The sequence below is a fragment of the Podarcis liolepis genome, assembly GCF_965112155.1.
Source record: "Podarcis liolepis genome assembly, chromosome: 13".
Taxonomy (NCBI): Eukaryota; Metazoa; Chordata; class Lepidosauria; order Squamata; family Lacertidae; genus Podarcis; species Podarcis liolepis.
This window is the reverse complement of record NC_139573.1, coordinates 6,444,556-6,464,980: the sequence shown is the minus strand read 5'-3', so window position 1 is coordinate 6,464,980 and position 20,425 is coordinate 6,444,556.

Below are 20,425 nucleotides of genomic sequence, written 5' to 3'. Positions count from 1 at the left end.
CGGGTGGCGCTGTGGGTTAAACCACAGAGCCTAGGACTTGCCGATCAGAAGGTCGGCGGTTTGAATCCTTGCGACGGGGTAAGCTCCCGTTGCTCGGTCCCAGCTCCTGCCCACCTATCAGTTCAAAAGCACGTCAAAGTGCAAGTAGATAAATAGATACCGCTCCGGTGGGAAGGTAAACGGCGTTTCCGTACACTGCTCTGGTTCGCCAGAAGCGGCTTAGTCATGCTGGCCACATGACCCGGAAGCTGTATGCCAGCTCCCTCGGCCAATAAAGCGAGATCAGCGCCACAACCCCAGAATCAGTTACAAACTGGACCTAATGGTCAGGGGTCCCTTTACCTTTACAATACTGTCTTATTTATTTTATAGTGGAGTATATTGTTCAATAGGGGACGTGGATGGCACTGTGGTCTAAATCACAGAGCCTAGGGGTTGCCGATCAGAAGGTCGGCGGTTTGAATCCCTGCAACGGGGTGAGCTCTCATTGCTCGGTCCCTGCTGCTGCCAACCTAGCAGTTCGAAAGCACGTCAAAGTGCAAGTAGATCAATAGGTACCGCTCTGGCAGGGAGGTAAACGGCGTTTCCGTGCGCTGCTCTGGTTCGCCAGAAGCAGCTTAGTCATGCTGGCCATATGACCTGGAAGCTGTCTGCGGACAAACGCCAGCTCCCTCGGCTAATAAAGCGAGATGAGCGCCGCAACCCCAGAGTCGGTCACGACTGGACCTAATGGTCAGGGGTCCCCTTTACCCTTTAACTATTTAGCAACCAGGAAAAAGGTTTCTGGGGTGTTGGCGGACAGAGAGAAATGCCCGTCTCCATCTCAGCTTCATCTCTTTGCGACACTAGCAGCTTTTTCAGATGTCTTTTTGTGCCCTGTCGGTACAGTGCAAGACTCTTAGTCTCAGGGTCGTGGGTTCAAAGCCCCGTGTTGGGCAAAATATTCCTGCCCAAATATTCCTGCCCAACTATTCAAGCCCCGCGTTGGGCAAAATATTCACAGGGGGTTGGGCTAGATGACCTTTGGTGTCCCTTCCAACTCTAGAATTCTTTTATTCTTCTCCACACAGAGGAGGAAACGTGGCTTTTCCGATTTCAGTTTCTTACTGCTTGTAATAATTTTCACCCGGGTGAATTTTCTGTTTGGATCTTCCTAGATCCTAGTTTGCGACAGCCGGGTTGATCTCTCCATAACATATATCTAAGACCACAGCAGGATCCTCTTTCCTGGAATTTCACTCTGGACTGGGAGCTGTTTTCTTCCCTTGAACCAAACATGTACTCAGGACATCTGGGGAAATCTGGTTAGCGTTAACTAGAAGCCCAGTGCAGGGTCGGTGCAGGATTCAGCCACGGTGAAGAGAAAGTTAATTTTCATATTACACGTTGCACTTCTAAGTTTCCTAATCAAGTTGTATATTCATATTCTGTTTCATTTCTCCATGTTAGCACTGCATACACTGTTCCTTATTTCTCCCTTCCTCGAGATTCTTTCATACATCATGTGCTGTTGACTTCGCTTCGATATAATTTCATTAGGATCCTCTAGTATTTTCACTGGTCTTCTGCCGACGCTGGTGTCCTGTCCATTGGGACAATCGAAGAACCTTGTTTTCAGGGTGCATTCTTTGGCGAAGAAGGGGAGCAGCGGTCTTGCGCCATTAGATGCCACGCCACAGGCGGAAATTCAACAGGTACTGGTAACTGTTTTCCCCATCGGGCTGTGCTTGCTTGATTTCTGCCTGTCACACAGATGAGGAGACCTGGCAAAGGGGTGGGGAGAGGAAGGCTGCATCCATCTTGGTCTGTACAAAGGCCCAACGTGCATGCTTACGGTGCCACCTGAATGACCACTAGGCAACACAGCCATGTGAAGGCAAATCCTCCAAGGGAAACCCAGAAGCCGTTCCACACTTACATTTAAAGCACATTGCTGCAGCAAAGAATCCTGGCTAGTTTACTCCTCATGGAGCTACAATTCCTAGCACCCTTAACAAACTATAGTTCCTGGGATTCTTTGGGGGAAGCTATGGTCCGTATAGTTAAAGCTCTTGTTTTCCCAGTAGTGATGTATGGAAGTGAGAGCTGGACCATAAAGAAGGCTGATCGCCGAAGAATGGATGCTTTTGAATTCTGGTGCTGGAGGAGACTCTTGAGAGTCCCATGGACTGCAAGAAGATCAAACCTCTCCATTCTGAAGGAAATCAGCCCTGAGTGCTCACTGGAAGGACAGATCCTGAAGCTGAGGCTCCAAGACTTTGGCCACCTCATGAGAAGAGAAGACTCCCTGGAAAAAACCCTGATGTTGGGGAAGATTGGGGGCACAAGGAGAAGGGGACGACAGAGGACGAGATGGTGGGACAGTGTTTTCGAAGCTACCAGCATGAGTTTGACCAAACTGTGGGAGGCAGTGGAAGACAGGAGGGCCTGGCGTGCTCTGGTCCAGGGGGTCACGAAGAGTCGGACACAACTAAATGACTGAACAACAACAACGGGCTTTAAATGTATGCAGCAACTGCAACAGCTTTGCCTGTTTAAGGGCAGAGGAGCTTGGGCAGGGGGGGGGGGAATGGCTGTCCTGTTTGTTATTACATTTATTTATTCATTTACTATGTCTTTTGTGGTTTTTATATTGTGATTTTATGTTGCAAACTGTCCTAAGATCTGCGGGTGAAGGGCTGCATGACAAGTTTATTTATTTGGTTTTCAGATAAGTGAAAAGTTTAGAAAATAAAAAATCCCTAAAATTAAAATACAAAACATGACAATACAATGGGAAGAAATGATGTAAATATCAGTGCAGTTTTCAGGTTGGTCACATATCCCAAATGCCCAACGAGACACGAGGCAAAGATGGTTGTCATTATTCTGCAGTGCTGTGTGAAACAAGGTCACAGCGTATAGCATGGAGTGAATCTGGTTCTACTGTGCCACATATGTTTTTCACACCTGACCCCTGACCTTTTCAAGAGCCGAAAAGCCATCTCCTTCCCACATGAACACAGCTTGGCTTCTATCCACCAGGATGGTCCATAACATTGCTTTGGCTTTTTAAAAAGCTGTTAAATGCGTTCAGACGCTCTCAATGTTTTCAGGTGGTTTCAAAATTCCTCTTAAATACTTTTTAAAATCACATTCTTTTACATTTTTGATGCTCGCCACTCTGGCTCCTCTGGGAAGGACTGCATGGAGATTGAATAAATAATAGTTATGATTTTTGCTCATTGTATAGTGTATTTTATCATATACAAAATGCTGACTGACCCCTTGAAGAAAGACCACGGTCCCAGCCTTCTCGGTAACCAGATTCTCCAGATGTCTGTAAATAAAACTGAGCTCTCCTAATCGCATCAGGGTATATTCTCTGTTTAATTGGCCAATCTTTCTATTATCTCCCACCCCCGCCGCCCCCTCGGCCCCTTCTCCCTGCCCCGCTCTCGTGTCTCGACCTCGCTGACCCACATTCTCCCCTGACTAATCCTGACCACACCATTCCAGCCAAGCCGATCCAATGCCCCCTGCCTTGATCCCGGCAAACAAACAGGCGGATTAGCAGAATGGGGAGACTTTTAATGGGATCTAGTGGGAGTGGGCCAGAAGGGAAGATTTCTCCTGCCGGATCAGCCAGGGGTTAAACTTTTAACCCCAGCAGTCCGCACAGCCTCCACCGCCTCCTCCAACTTCAGATAAGGAAGGGGAGATTATCTCTCCAGGGTGCCAAGGGTTAAACCATTGGGTGCTGGGCAGGGTGCCAGGTGAAAGGTGCTGGGGGGGGGGGAGAGAGAGAGAGAGAGAAGGAAGGGTTGAATCAGTTGGCCAATGGGAGCTTCTTTCACTACAAACCCCGAAATATGAGACCCCCCCCAACCCTCAAACATTGGGGACGCTACAAAACGTGGGGTTTTCACAGCAAAACTATTGCCAAACTTTTAAGGGATTCTGACAAAAGTCGGATTTCTGGGTGTTAGTTACAACCTCCGGCTTGGGGTATCCATCACAGCAGTACCTCGGTTCTCGAACGTCACTGTCGACGAACGTTTTGGAACCCGAACGCCAAAAACCCGGAAGGAAACGCTTCTGTTTTTGAACAGCTCCCGCTGCGTGTTTTTCAATCTTCTCGATTGAATTTGCGGGCAGCCCTTCCTTTGCACCTCGGCTTTCAATCGTTTCGGAACTTGAACGGTCTTCCGGAACGGATTACGTTCAAGAACTGAGGTACCACTGTACCTCGGGTTAAGAACTTAATTCGTTCTGAAGGTCCGTTCTTAACCTGAAACTGTTCTTAACCTGAAGCACCACTTTAGCTAATGGGGCCTCCCACTGCTGCCATGCCACTGCCGTGCGATTTCTGTTCTCATCCTGAAGCAAAGTTCTTAACCCGAGGTACTATTTCTGGGTTAGTGGAGTCCGTAACCTGAAGCGTCTGTAACCCGAGCTACCACTGTGCTTTGTTAGCGGCACACAGGGTTTTCAGTGCAAAACAACTGCAAAACTCTTCTCACAGGCTCAGAGTAAGGTTACCAGATTTTTTTCAATGAATCCGGGGACATTTTTCAACTTCAATGGATTTTGTATGGGGACTGATTTTTAAATCCGGCGACTGTCCCCAGGAAACAGGGACGTCTGGTAACCTTAGCTTGGAGGGGATCCCAAATTTTGGGATCCGTCGTTGATGAAGCTGGAACAGGGCACTGGGATTCCTCCATTTCCCTCAGGGACAAAGTTCTCAGGGTCAGGATTTTCAGAGTCTCCCGTCAGCCCCAGACTGCTGAATTCTGCAGCGTGTGTTATTGTTGCAGCAGTAGTGATAGTGAATTGACCCCAGAGCTTTCCAGGGTTGCAGGAAGGGACTTGAACCCGAGGCGTTCTACATGCAAGGCAGCTGTTCTAACCGCTGAGCTACAGCCCTTACCCACAAACAAAGAGACAAGTGTGGTTGCTTACTATTTATTCATTACCTACTTTGCGGGAAACGATAGCCCACTTTTTATCAGTCCGGTGTAGAGCATAACTGTTAACGTAAGCGGCTGGCTTCATCTGTGACTAACAGAAGGAACTTCCTAAAAATAGACACAGATATGGAGGCAGCGGAGAACAGCAAGGCCAGGCAGAAACAGCCCCCCCCCTTAAAAACACCTGCAAAACTATCACCAAATTTTGTAGACAGTGTTGGGGTTTGGGAACCCCAGTTTGATGTAACAATTGCTCAGACTGTGGTGCGCCGCAAAATGAGGGGGTTTTGCTGCAAAACTTTGACATGGGTCTGGAGGGGATCCAAAATTCATATTTAACAAATTGGGAAATGATCCATAATGAGTTAGGGAAAAAGGGGTTTAATAGTACTCCCCCCGCCCCGCAATACCTTTCTGTTGGGAATAATTCAGACTGAAATTCCCAGGGGTCAAAAAAGAAAAGGTTATTTATGTATGCCACTACTGCAGCCCGTGTTTTGTTAGCCCAAAAATGTAAAACGGGTGAGGTCCCAACTAAAGAAGAATGGCAACTTAAGTTAACAGAATATACACAACTTGCAGACTTAACATATAGAATAAGCGAACAGGAAGAACATACGTTTAGAGAGGATTGGAAAACGTTTGTTGAATATATGGGAAATAATTGTGTACAGCTGAAAATGCTGGCAGCATTAAGATAAATTCAACAGTGTAAACAAGTTTTGATGGATGCAATAATGGAATTCTGAATGGTATAAGGTAAAGGTAAAGGGACCCCTGACCGTTAGGTCCAGTAACGGACGACTCAGGAGTTGCAGCGCTCATCTCGCTTTACTGGCCGAGGGAGCCGGCGTACAGCTTCCGGGTCATGTGGCCAGCATGACTAAGCCACTTCTGGCGAACGAGAGCAGCGCACGGAAACGCCGTTTACCTTCCCGCTGGAGCAGTACCTATTTATCTACTTGCACTCTGATGTGCTTTCGAACTGCTAGGTTGGCAGGAGCAGGGACTGAGCAACGGGAGCTCACCCCGTCGCGGGGATTCGAACCACCAACCTTCTGATCGGCAAGTCCTAGGCTCTGTGGTTTAACCCACAGCGCCACCCGCGTCCCATCAAGGGAAGTCATAGTCTCACTCTATTCTGCCTTGGTCAGACCACACCCAGAATATCATGTCCAGTTCTGGGCACCACAATTTAAGAGGGATATTGACAAGCTCCAGAGGAGGGCGACCAGGATGATCAATGGCCTGGAAACCAAGCCTGATGAGGAATGGTTGAAGGAGCTGGGTATCGTTAGCCTGAAAAAGAGGAGACTGAGAAGAGATACGATAGCCATCTTCAAATATCTCTGTATAACCCAGACTGACAAGTTTTTAACCCCCTCTTTCCGGACCTACAGACTCACTCCTGCCCCCTGCCCCCATTCCATACCTATGGGGAGATTATTGGGGTTAAAAGTTTAACCCCTCTGGAACCCTGACTGAACCACAGCAGGAGAAATCGTCCCCTCTGGGCCAGCGATCCCATTAAAAGTCTCCCCAAGGCAGCTAATCCCTTTGTTTGTTTTTGCCTGGGATCAAGGAATGGGTGGAAGAAGGAGGGGGGGACGAATCCGCTTTGTTGTGGAGGGGAGATCTGATCTCATTAAAGGTGCCACTCACGTCAGGATTAGACAGGGCAGATTTCTTAACACTCTGGGGCAGGCAGTAAGGCCTAATGGGTGGGGCGGGCCTGTGGGAGCCAGGATACCTGGGTCCTCTGCAAGGAGAAAGAGGGGAGTCAGAGGAGTCAAAGTGGGGAAGCATCCGGGACTCGAACCCAGAACTCTTCGGTCCAGTCTCCTCCCAGGGTCGCTAACAAATCATCTCTCCTTTTCTGCCTCTGATCCTTCCCACAGGTGAGGGTGGAGGACGGAGATTATCGCTAATCGGCTCATAACAGGTTTAGTTATTTTTATGGCCCCTTGTCAGGTGTCTCCACCTCTGCTAAAAGCTGGAACATGGGGTCAAGGGGGGAGGAGGATGACCACATCTCTCCTAAGCCAGACACCTGTCTCTCTCTTCTCTGTTGGGTGCATCTGTTCACTTCTGAACTGATCCCATCTCCCCCCTTTTTTTTCTTATATGCTTTCTGGGCCTTTCACAGCTGCAGGCAGAAATTCAGCAGGTGAAGTTTATCTTCCTGGCAAGTGGGGGGGAGGCTTCACTTCCTACATTTTTGCTGCCAGGCTGCAGTTATACAGGTGAAACTCGGAAAATTAGAATATTGTGGGAAAGTTCATTTATTTCAGTAATTCAACTTAAAAGGTGAAACTAATATATGAGATAGTCTCATGACATGCAAAGCGAGATATGTCAAGCCTTTGTTTGTTATAATTGTGACGTTTATGGCGTACAGCTGATGAAAACCCCAAATTAACAATCTCAGAAAATTAGAATATTACATGAAATCAGCAAAACGAGGGCTGCAAATAGAGCAATATTGGACCTCTGAGAAGTAGAAGCATGCCTATGTACTCAGTACTTGGTTTGGGCCCCTTTTGCATCAATTACTGCCTCAATGCAGTGTGGCATGGATGCTATCAGCCTGTGGCACTGCTGAGGTGTTATGGAAGACCAGGATGCTTCCATAGCAGCCTTCAGCTCTTCTGCATTGCTCGGTCTCATGTCTCTCATCTTTCTCTTGGCAATGCCCCATAGATTCTCTATGGGGTTCAGGTCAGGCAGGTTTGCTGGCCAATCAAACACAGTAATCCCATGTCCATTGAACCAGGTTTGGGTACTTTTGGCAGTGTGGGCAGGTGACAAAGTCCTGCTGGAAAATGAAGTCAGCATCCCCATAAAGCTCGTCTGTGAAAGGAAGCATGAAGTGCTCCAAAATCTCCTGGTAGACGGCTGCGTTGACCCTGGACTTAAGGAATCACAGTGGACCAACACCTGCTGATGACATGGCCCCCAAAATCTCATTTCTGATGAGAGCAGCTTTTGCATCTCATTTGGAAACCAAGGACCCAGAGTCTGGAGGAAGAATGGGGAGGCACACAATACCAGATGCTTGAAGTCCAGGGTGAAGTTTCCACAGTCTGTGCTGATTTGGGGAGCCAACAGAAGCAACATCAATAATAATAATAATAATAATAATAATAATAATAATAATAATAATAATAATAATAATAATAATTGCGCCTTCATTTTAGGAGGAACTCTGGCTTTGGTTCCTTTATATTTCCACGTAAACATCTTGTTGGGGTAGCAGGCTCATCATCTGGCTTTCCAGGAACCCTGACTTTTCAGTTTTATTCCATTTCTTCCTCTTCTTATCCTTCTCCATCTCCTTTGACTCCTTCTCAGTGAGTTTCTAGGCCTCGTGGTGGCCAAACTCTGCTTAGAAACACGTGGGAAAGTCCAAAAAGTTCCATAACTAGGGATGTCGGAGAATTCTGTCGGAAACGGAAATTGGAGTAGGTTTTGCCACGACTCATAAATATTTTTCGCTCTATAAGACGCACCAGACCACAAGATGCACCTAGTTTTTGGAGGAGGAGAACAAGAAAAAAATATTCTGAATCTCAGAAGCCAGAACAGCAAGAGGGATCGCTGTGCAGTGAAAGCAGCAATCCCTCTTGCTGTTCTGGCTTCTGGGATAGCTGCGCAGCCTGCATTCGCTCCATAAGACGCACACACATTTCCCCTTACTTTTTAGGAGGGAAAAAGTGAGTCTTATAGAGCAAAAAATACGGTACTTAAATAATTCGGCCATTTCCCACCTTCTTTTCAATATTTCCCTTCCACTGAGGTGTACTAAAGTTAATCCCACAATAAAACACACAATTAACTACATTTGTTTTGTCTATAGGGGATAGTGAGACCGATGTCGTAGGTTTTAGCAGAAGCCGAACTGTAGCAGAACGGAAACATCGCCGATTGAGGCGGACGCACGACATGATGGAAATCGCTGCCTCCTATCAACCCGACCTGTGACACACAAATTTGTGTGTGTCCACTGTTTTTGTTGTTGTTGTTAACATGCACCAAGATGGAGAATAGGTAGAGCTTTGCCACCATCACTACAAGTGGCAATGTGAATGGGCATGGCCCTGGAAGGTGGCAGCGAATGACTCAAGCAAGCAAGTCAAGCCATGTACTGTGGAGACAAACTATATACAGTGGTACCTCGGGTTAAGTACTTAATTCGTTCTGGAGGTCTGTACTTAACCTGAAACTGTTCTTAACCTGAAGCACCACTTTAGCTAATGGGGCCTCCCACTGCCGCCGCGCCTCCAGAGCACGATTTCTGTTCTCAACCTGAAGCAAAGTTCTTAACCTGAAGCACTATTTCTGGGTTAGCTGAGTATGTAACCTGAAGCGTATGTACTGTATTTTTTGACCTATAGGGCGCACCAGCCCATAGGACGCACCTCGTTTTTTGGGGGGGGGGGAAATGAATAAAAAAAAATTTCCCACCCCCAGCTGCGGCTGCCGCCCCAAGCCTTGCAGACACCCGCCCGAAGCACGGGGAGCATGGGGTCGTCTTATACACGAAAAATATGGTAGATTTTGCTGCAGGTGTATTGAGCAGAGGGAGGTGCTTCACAGTGCATTAAACAGCTTGCCTGAACCAGTCGTTTCTCACAACGCAGTTGTCCACGGTTGGCGATCTTGCAAACTGCAGAACCTGTCGACAGCCTTCATTTTTATGTATATAGGAAGATATGCTCAAGATCACAAACCGTTCTGCCTTTTTGCAGAGGAGGGAGGGCAAGGGCAAGACAATTCCTAGACCCTCACTGACGGTCGTTTCTCCCCTTCTCTTATAGCCATCTGGACCCCTTTGGTCTCGCCATGGGAGGGTGCAAATTGGGGGACGGGAGAACAGCACATGGAATTAGGGGGTGGGATGGTGAATACTAGTATACAGTGAAACAACTTTAAGCTTCCTCCACGCAAAGCATGGTCTGCACCCCTCTCTAAACCAAAACACCCTTCCGTCCTGGAAAGCTTTGACCCCAAATCTGGATGTCTGGAGACTGGCTGGAATTGCACAGTGGCAAAACAAAGGCACTCTGTGCATGTTCAGACGCTCTCTGTTTCTTTACAGGCTCCAAAGTTCTGAAAAAGGAGACTAAGCCCCAGCGACTCTTGACATGTATTCAACTCTGGATTGTTTAGTCGTTTAGTCGTGTCTGACTCTTCGTGACCCCCTGGACCAGAGCACGCCAGGCACTCCTGTCTTCCACTGCCTCTCACAGGTTGGTCAAACTCATGTTCGTAACTTCGAGAACACTGTCCCACCATCTCGTCCTCCATCGTCCCCTTCTCCTTGTGCCCTCCATCTTTCCCAACATCAGGGTCTTTTCCAGGGAGTCTTCTCTTCTCATGAGGTGGCCAAAGTATTGGAGCCTCAGCTTCATGATCTGTCCTTCCAGTGAGCACTCAGGGCTGATTTCCTTCAGAATAGAGAGGTTTGATCTTCTTGCAGTCCATGGGACTCTCAAGAGTCCTCCAGCACCAGAATTCAAAAGCATCCATTCTTTGGCAATCAGCCTTCTTTATGGTCCAGCTCTCACTTCCATACATCACGACTGGGAAAACCATAGCTTTAACTATACGGACCTTTGTTGGCAAGGTGATGTCTCTGCTTTTTAAGATGTTGTCTAGGATTGTCATTGCTTTTCTCCCAAGAAGCAGGCGTCTTTTAATTTTGTGGCTGCTGTCACCATCTGCAGTGATCATGGAGCCCAAGAGAGTAAAATCTCTCACTGCCTCCATTTCTTCCCCTTCTATTTGCCAGGAGGTGATGGGACCAATGGCCATGATCTTAGTTTTTTTGATGTTGAGCTTCAAACCATATTTTGCGCTCTCGTCTTTCACCCTCATTAAAAGGTTCTTTAATTCCTCCTCACTTTCTGCCATCAAGGTTGTGTCATCTGCATATCTGAGGTTGTTGATATCAACTCTGGATATAGGTCCTAAAAATATATGTTTTTAAAATTCTGGGGTGCTAGCCCTGACTCTGAGGTTAAAGCAATGGATGGCATTTCCTTCACCCTCCCTCTTGCTGTGGTTTCCGTAGCTGCTATTCTGGGGCCCTGGGAGAGAGGCATGACAGGATGAAAGCTGGGTGCGGAGGAGAAACCAGCGGCGGCTGAGAGAGGAACCAGTGGGGAGCAAAAAGTGACTCAGCACATCTTCGCAACTCTGGCGACCCTGACTCAGCGCAAAGCAATCGGCTGTAGGGAGCCTATTCTCTTTTCATTACCATAAGAAGAGATTTTCGGATCAGAGCCAGGGGCCCATCTAATTTAAGATCCTGGTCTCACGGGGGCCAACACACAAGCAGGATTCGAACGCAAGCCCCCCTCCATTCCTGCGGTTTCCAGCAAACTGGTATTCAGAAGCACTGTTGCCTCAAGCATGCAGCCAGAGCAAAGCCATTGTGGCTAAGAGCTGCTGATAGCCTTCTCCTCTGTGAATTATTCCTGTGGGAGGGAGTTCCACAGTTTAACCGTCTGCCCTGGATGAACATATTAGCAACACCAAAGCACCTGTATTTTAAGAAGAACAATGTGTCAGTGTGCAACTGACTTGGGGGGAAAGGAGCCAGTCATATTCCTGAGCCTTTAGCTCATAGGTAGGCAAACTAAGGCCCAGGGGCCGGATCCAGCCCAATCGCCTTCTAAATCCTGCCTGTGGACGGTGCAGGAATCAGTGTGTTTTTACATGAGTAGAATGTGTGCTTTTATTTAAAATGCATCTCTGGGTTATTTGTGGGGCATAAGAATTTGTTCATTTCCCACCCAAAATATAGTCCGGCCCCCCACAAGGTCTGAGGGACAGTGGACCGGCCCCCTGCTGAAGAGGTTTGCTGACCCCTGTGTTTAGCTATTATTATTAACTACTAGGCCTTTTACTGCCACTGCTCAGGAATCCAAAGAGACCCAAAATTAATTGCAGTGGTGAAAATCAGCGCAGTTCTGAAAGGCTCAGCCTGCCATTTTGTTTCAAAATGGGGTTGACCTGTACCCAAACCTAGACAGTTTGGTTACAATAGTGCTGAGTGGCCCATTTTCCAAAATATATAGCAGATTGGTTGAGATTCTGTCCCTCCCTTTGTCCCAAAGTAGGCTGGGTGTTGGGGGGCAAATGCTAGCTGCGGTTTCTGGGTAGTCTTCAAGGGAACCCCCATGCAGAGTGTTTTGCAGTAGTCCAGACATGGAGGTCACCAGATCGCAGAGAGCTAGTATGTAGAACTCGGCTGGGGAATAATAATAATAATAATAATAATAATAATAATAATAATAATAGCAATGACAAACCTAGACGGCATCTTAAAAAGCAGAGACATCACCTTGCCAACAAAGACCCGTATATTTAAAGCTATAGTTTTCCCAATCGTGATGTATGGAAGTGAGAGCTGGACCATAAAGAAGGCTGATCGCCAAAGAATGGATGCTTTTGAATTCTGGTGCTGGAGGAGAGTCTTGAGAGTCCCATGGACTGCAAGAAGATCCAACCTCTCCATTCTGAAGGAAATCAGCCCTGAGTGCTCACTGGAATGACAGATCATGAAGCTGAGGCTCCAAGAATTTGGCCACCTCATGAGAAGAGAAGACTCCCTGGAAAAGACCCTGATGTTGGGCAATCTTAATTCTGGCTTGGGATTCATCCAGCCCAGCCTTTCGCACGATGAATTCTGCATATAAGTTAAATAAGCAGGGATACAATATACAGCCTTGTCATACTCCTTTCCCAATTTTGAACCAATCAGTTGTTCCATATCCAGTTCTAACTGTAGCTTCTTGTCCCACATAGAGATTTCTCAGGAGACAGGTGAGGTGATCAGGCACTCCCATTTCTTTAAGAACTTGCCATAGTTTGCTGTGGTCGACACAGTCAAACGCTTTTGCATAGTCAATGAAGCAGAAGTAGGTGTTTTTCTGGAATGGTCTAGCTTTCTCCATAAACCAGTGCATGTTTGCAATTTGGTCTCTGGTTCCTCTGCCCCTTCGAAATCTGGCTTGCACTTCTGGGATTTTTTGGTCCACATACTGCCTAAGCCTGCCTTGTAGAATTTTAAAAACAAGTTATCAAGGCCTGGCCCAGTCTGTGTACACACTAAAGCACTTTCAAAATGCCTTCTTCCCCTCAAAGAATTCTGGGTACTGTAGTTCACCCCTCACGGAGTGACAATTCCCAGCAACCCTTAAGAAACTACAGTACCCAGAATTCTTTGAGGGAAAGGATGGGCATCGGATGTGCTTTAAAGGTTATACTGTAGTGCCCAGCCCCATCAGTGTCGGAAGCCCAGATCTGCAGAAATAATCTAGGCGAGGCGTTGGCTGCTGCTGCTGCTACTGGATTGCCCTGGAAGTATCTGGAATTTTTTTTTGCAAAACAGAGACAGAATTAAGGAGTGAGGTCACTTCTCCAGTTGCAGAAGGTTCAGCAAATGGGGTTCGCCATCTGCTCGAAAACGTGAGGCATCTGGAGGTGAATGTGGGAGTTTGGGGAAGGGGGGGGAGAGTCATATTGTCCAGTCAGCTCATCTGACCCACTCGTGATCTCTCCTCCAGGGATGGGATGACCTCAGCAGAGAAGGGGTGAAGCAAGTTTCTTGCACCAGTCAGCAGCCCCAAATGAGGAACTTGCCTCAGAGAAAGAAAGAAAGAGAGAGAGTCAGGAAAGTGAGGAAGCAAGCAGATAAAAGTATTGAGAGCTCCTCTGCCAAAGCTGTGTGGCAAAGGAACCTTCACGAAGAAAAGTGCCTAAGGGCAGCAGTAGCAACGCAAACACACCAGATCCCCGATCAGCGGAGGAGAACAAGAGAATCCTATTAGGGAAAGCCCTCAGCAGTGTACGTAATCTGGGAGAGGCCTGCTTATTATGCAGGCGCTGGCTGCAGAGCTTGCGTCCGCCCGCCCCCCATTGGCCGGGCTGCTGTGACGTCATGGAATGTGCACGAGCATTCTGTCTGCTCCGAATATTCTCACAGAGAACATGGTGGAGAACTTACAGAATAATTATAATATGCAGCCATATTAGAAAATGTGGTGAAACCATGGAAGGGTGGAGGGGACGTCGCACACTAATGGGATGCTAATGGGAAAACATTGTGCAATTTGGGTTTGTTGGTTTATTGGGGAAACTGATAAATACACATTTTATTTTATTTTTTTTAAAAAGAAAAAGCTGTACGTTCAGGGGGTCCCTTTCCCCATCCTTTGCCCCCCCCCACCGGGAAACACAACAAGTCGGCTGCACCTGGGTGGAGAGAGTGCAGCTGAATGTGGGCAGCCTGAGGAACTCCCATCCACTTGAGGCCTGCCCATGAAAATTTGAATGAGAGGCCTGGGTGATGCCCACTCTTTCCAAGCACTCTTCTCATTGTGAGACTTTGGTGGGTGAGCTGAGAGTTTGTTTGGACCCTGAGTTAGAATTCGGAGACTGAGATAATGTATCAGAAGAAAAAAATGAATTGATATTAATGTTTATATACTAGTAACTTTGTATTAATGTAACTTTTTTATACGTAACGGTGTGCATTTGTAAGATGTAAAGTTGTCTGTTGTTGCTTCAGTTTTCTGCACACCACTTAGAGATACTGTACAGTGGAACCTCGGTTTTTGAACTTAAACCGTTCCGGAAGGCCCTTCAGCTTCCAAAAAGTTCAAATACCGAGGATCAATGGACTGGCTGCAAAGTCAATGGAAAAGAAAAAGAAAAACGTGGCTTGAAAGTCGTTTGAAAACCGGAGCAGTTATTTCTGGGTTTCCGGCGTTCAGGAGCTGAAACATTCCAAAACAGAGGCATTCAGGAACCGAGGTTTGACTGTATTTTCAATATATTGTGTCAAAATTAAAAGATTCAATCAATCAACCAATGTGTTATGATCTTGGCCTCTGTGTTTCATAAGCACAAGCAGAATCCTCTCCAGACCAACCCTCTGTTGCCAACCAGATGCCAGAGAAAGGCAGCGTGGTGCAGCGGTTAGAGCGCTGGACTAGGACTTTGGAGACTCGGGTTCAATTCCACCGTCTGCTTGCTGTTGACTTCAGGGCTGTCTTAAGCTAATAATAATAATAATAATAATAATAATAATAATAATAATAATACAGTGGTACCTCAGGTTAAGTACTTAATTCGTTCCGGAGGTCCATTCTTAACCTGAAACTGTTCTTAATCTGAAGCACCACTTTAGCTAATGGGGCCTCCTGCTGCCGCCGCACCGCAGGAGCGCGGTTTCTGTTCTCATCCTGAAGCAAAGTTCTTAACCTGAAGCACTATTTCTGGGTTAGTAGAGTTTGTAACCTGAAGTGAATGTAACCCAAGGTACCACTGTTGTAGTAGTAGTAGTAGTAGTAGTAGTAATAGTAATAGTAATAAATAATAATAATAATATTTATTTATTTATTCATACATACATACATACATACCCCAGCCACTCTGGGCAGCCTCCAACAAAATATTAAAATACAGTGGTCTGTTAAACATTAAAAGCTTTCCTAAACATGGCGCCAGGGTGCAAAGATCTGCCCGGTTGCCCAGTCCCAGGTGCACAGGAGGGCAGATTTGCCCGCCCGCCTCGGCGTCTCGTGGGCTCGGTCACCCCTGTACTTGCGGCGCAGAGCCGCCCACAGCAGAAGAACCCGCTGCAGCGCACCGACCGACAGGTGAACTCTTCCCCGGACTCAACTCTTGGGCCCCGGACTCTTGGCCTGGCGCCCCTGAGAGCCCAGAGCCCGGGTGCCCTGCACCCCTAGGGCCTATGGGTAAGACGGCTCTGCTTGACCTTGAGCCACCAGTAACAATCTTTCAGCCTAACCTGCACCACAGGGTTGTTGTGAGGACAGAAGAAGTGGGGGAGCACCATGGATGCCCCCTCGAGCTCCTCAGAGATATGTTGTTGTTGTTGTTGTTTAGTCGTTTAGTCGTGTCCGACTCTTCGTGGCCCCATGGACCAGAGCACGCCAGGCACTCCTTTGTCTTCCACTGCCTCCCGCAGTTTGGTCAGACTCATGTTTGTAGCTTCGAGAACACTGTCCCACCATCTCGTCCTCCGTCGTCCCCTTCTCCTTGTGCCCTCCATCTTTCCCAACATCAGGGTCTTTTCCAGGGAGTCTTCTCTTCTCATGAGGTGGCCAAAGTCTTGGAGCCTCAGCTTCAGGATCTGTCCTTCCAGTGAGCACTCAGAGCTGATTTCCTTCAGAATGGAGAGGTTGGATCTTCTTGCAGTCCATGGGACTCTCAAGAATCTCCTCCAGCACCAGAATTCAAAAGCACCCATTCTTCAGAGATCAGCCTTCTTTATGGTCCAGCTCTCACTTCCATACATCACTACTGGGAAAACCAGAGCTTTCACTATACGGACCTTTGTTGGCAAGGTGATGTCTCTGCTTTTTAAGATGCTGTCTAGGTTTGTCATTGCTTTCCTCCCAAGAAGCAGGCATCTTTTAATTTCGTGGCTGCTGTCACCATCTGCAGTGATCACGGAGCCCAAGAAAGTAAAATCTCTCACTGCCTCCATTTCTTCCCCTTCTATTTGCCAGGAGGTGATGGGACCAGTGGCCTCAGAGATATACATGTAATAATAAATCAGTTGGAAGCATCACATGCATCGGCACTGCCCCAAAGAATTCTGGGAACTGTAGTTTGTTAAGGGTCCTGAGAACTGTGAGGGGGTCTGGCTCAGCAGAAGGCAGCTTCCTGTCTTTCACAGCCTGCATCCTCCAGGGTAAGAGGGTCCCCAAAATCCTGGATTAAGCGGTAGCTGCCAGCGATGTCACAGGCACTAGCCAATAGGTGCTGATGGGAGCAGCTGCTAACCACTGGACCTAGTGGGGTTGGCCAAGGAGGATCCTGTTTTTTGTTCTCTCCCCATCCTCCTCTCTTACAGAGATATCTTAACTGGACATTTAAGCAATGCAGGAGTAAATATATCTGAAGGGCTCTGACCCACCTTGCCCTAGTGACCAGCTGACCATTGCAAACGATACGCTAGGAACAGCTGGATTTGTGTTTTTCTCCAACGACAAGATATTGCAGCTTGTGAATGGAAGCCTACCAAAGGAGGGGATATCTGGATTTCCTTCCTCCCCAGGAAAGCTAGTGATCTCCTGGACAAAACTAAACAGGCTCTAGGGGGTAAAAATGTGGTTTTTTTCCCTAGGCAGGCAGTGCCACCTGGTGGCCTGAGTCAGCACAGCACAGAAAGAGATCATACAGGGCTGTCTGATATACAGTGTACCTTGGTTCTCAAACGCCAAAAACCCGGAAGTAATTGTTTTGGTTTTTGAACGTTTTTCAGAAGCCGAACATCCGATGCAGCTGTCGGCTATTGTTTCCGGGGCACCTGCACCAGTCGGAAGCCGCACCTTGGTTTTCAAACATTTCAGAAGTCAAATGGACTTCCGGAACGGATTAAGTTTGGCACTTTTGTTTTTGCTATTTATTTTGCATTTTTGCTTTTTTGATTAATTTGTTGTTCTGACTGTGTGGAATCCAGTTCAGCTACTGACTGATTGATTGTGTGACTATGGAAATGGATAAAAGCCCCCCATCCAAACAATGACTATTCATCAGGGCAGGTAAGAAAAAAAGTTAATTTTAATTTTTATCATCTATAATACTCTTATTTATTTTATAGTACAGTACATTGTTTATTGCTTTCATTTTATGGATCAGTGGTCTTGCCAGATAGTAAAATTCATGTTAAATTGCTGTTTTAGGGGTTGCTTTTAAAACTCTGGAATGGATTAATCCGTTTTGCATTACTGTCTATGGGAAAGCGCGCCTTGGTTTTGGAACCCTTTGGTTTTGCAACGGACTTCCTCCAATTTTGAAGATTAATTATTTCTCACTGCTCTTTGCATGTGCTCAGAGGCTCCTTATACATTCTTCCCACCAATGACCCTAACCCACCCGTGGTCTGTTGTGTGGAACAGACAGCTGGAAAAGACAGATGGCTGTCACTCTTCAGACCAGCTTTCTAAAGAGCCACTAAGTCACCAGAGGTGAGCGGAAACTGCCTCTAGGCGACCACGCAGAGGAAGTTTTACAGAAGGTTGTTCCTGTTATTCCTCAGAGGCCTCCATCAGTCTATATGTTAGCAGGCAGACCGACACATTTTTGTCATGTTCACGAGCTGAGCATGTCCAGTGTGATGCAGCAGCAAAAAAAAGCTAATGCCATTCTAGGCTGCATGAACAGTAGTATGGTGTCCTGGTCAAGGGAAGTCATAGTCTCACTCTATTCTGTCTTGGTCAGACCACACCCGGAATACTGTGTCCAGTTCTGGGCACCACAATTTAAGAAGGATATTGACAAGCTCCAGAGAAGGTTGACCAAATGATCAATGGCCTGGAAACCAAGCCTGATGAGGAATGGTTGAAGGAGCTGGGTATGTTCAGCCTGGAAAAGAGGAGACTGAGAGGAGAGATGATAGCCATCTTCAAATATCTCAGGGGCTGTTTTCTCCTGTTCTGGAGGGTAGGACAAGCAGAGATTGGAGGGCCATCTGTCATGGACTCTTTAGTTGAGATTCCTGCATTGCAGTGGGGTCAGACTAGAGCACCCGTGGGGCCCCTTGCATCTCTGCCATTCTATGAGATAAAAATAAATAAAAATTATCTGCAGGCAGAAAACAAATACAGTCATGCCTCCGGTTACAGACGCTTCAGGTTGCGTTTTTTCGGGTAACGGACCCGCCGAAACCCGGAAGTACCGGAACGGGAACGGATAACTTCTGGGTTTCAGCGGTCGCACATGCGCAGAAGCGCTAAATCGTGCTTTGCGCATAAGTGCCGGATCGCAACCCACGCATGCGCAGGCGCGCCACTGTGGGTTGTGAACGTGCATCCCGCACGGATCACATTCGCAACCTGAGCATCCACTGTACCTATAACATGACCCCAGCTCAGGCTCCATAAAGGAGGGAGCATGGAAGGTGGTATTGCCTAGTGGGCGTGGTTCAAAAAGGGGTGGGGTCACAAGATCAAGAGTCAGGGCCTGACCCTGCACAGAACACTCACGCCTACTGTGGAGAAAGTATACAACACAGTACCTTGAGAAATCGCCCCCGAAAATTAGTACAGTGGTACCCCGCAAGACGAACGCCTCGGAAGACGAAAAACTCGCTAGACGAAGGAGTTTTTCGTTTTCTTAGCCGCTTCGCAAGACGCATTTCCCTATGGGCTTGCTTCGCAAAACGAAGCTTGCCCCGCAAGCTCCGGGGATAGCGGGGAAGCGCAGTGCGTCTTCCCCGCTGTCCCCGGACCTCTTTTGAAGCAAGGGGCGGCAGGGAGAAGATCGCTTCTCCCCGTTGCCAGCCCTGCAATCTCCGGGGACAGAGGGGAAGGCGCGCGCCTTCCCTTCTGTCCCCGGACGGTCTCCATAGGAACGCATTGATTGATTTTCAATGCATTCCTATGGGAAACTGTGCTTCGCAAGACGAAAAACTCGCAAGAAGAAAAAACTTGTGGAACGAATTAATTTTCTCTTGCGAGGCACCACTGTATGTACTTATTTTTCCCTAGAGAGGGAACTTCAAGTGGGCCAGATACATAGTACATAGATTAAATCTATCATCCTGGTGCTTCTCTCGGTGGTGCATTTGGTTTTACCTTCATCCCACAAATCACCATTTCCAATTTAAAGACTGCTGTCCACTGATGAATTAATATTCTCAGTGCCTCCCTGGTGGAGATATAAATCTAGGTTTGGGGCGAGGACTCTTTGGTGCAATAGCCCCAGCAGAGATTTAAAATCACAAAACCCGCAGCAAAGTGTGGGAACATGGCTCCTAGACCTTTAAAACAGCCCCTTCCAAGCTCTTCCAAAGTTCCTCTGTTCTTCTGTACTGAAAGATACCACACCTGTGGTACGGTCAAGATGGTTTTACTTACAAAGTTCTCAAAGGTCAGATTCCTGTGCTGCTCTATACAGCAGCAAGAAAACCCAGGCAGCAAAACTTAGCATCATAGAATTGTAGAGTTGGAAGGGTCATCTAGGCCAAACCCTGAAGTTACAGAAATGAGTTTAAATGTTCCTAAGTGGAACAACTGATTGGTTCAAAACTGGGAAAGGAGTACGGCAAGGCTGTATATTGTCTCCCTGCTTATTTAACTTACATGCAGAATTCATCATGCAAAAGGCTGGGCTGGATGAATCCCAAGCTGGAATTAAGATTGCCGGAAGAAATATCAACAACCTAAGATATGCAGATGACACAACCTTGATGGCAGAAAGTGAGGAGGAATTAAAGGACCTTTTAATGAGGATGAAAGAGGAGAGCGCAAAATATGGTCTGAAGCTCAACATCAAAAAAACGAAGATCATGGCCACTGGGCCCATCACCTCCTGGCGAATAGAAGGGGAAGAAATGGAGGCAGTGAGAGATTTTACTTTCTTGGGCTCCATGATCACCGCAGATGGTGACAGCAGCCACGAAATTAAAAGACGCCTGCTTCTTGGAAGAA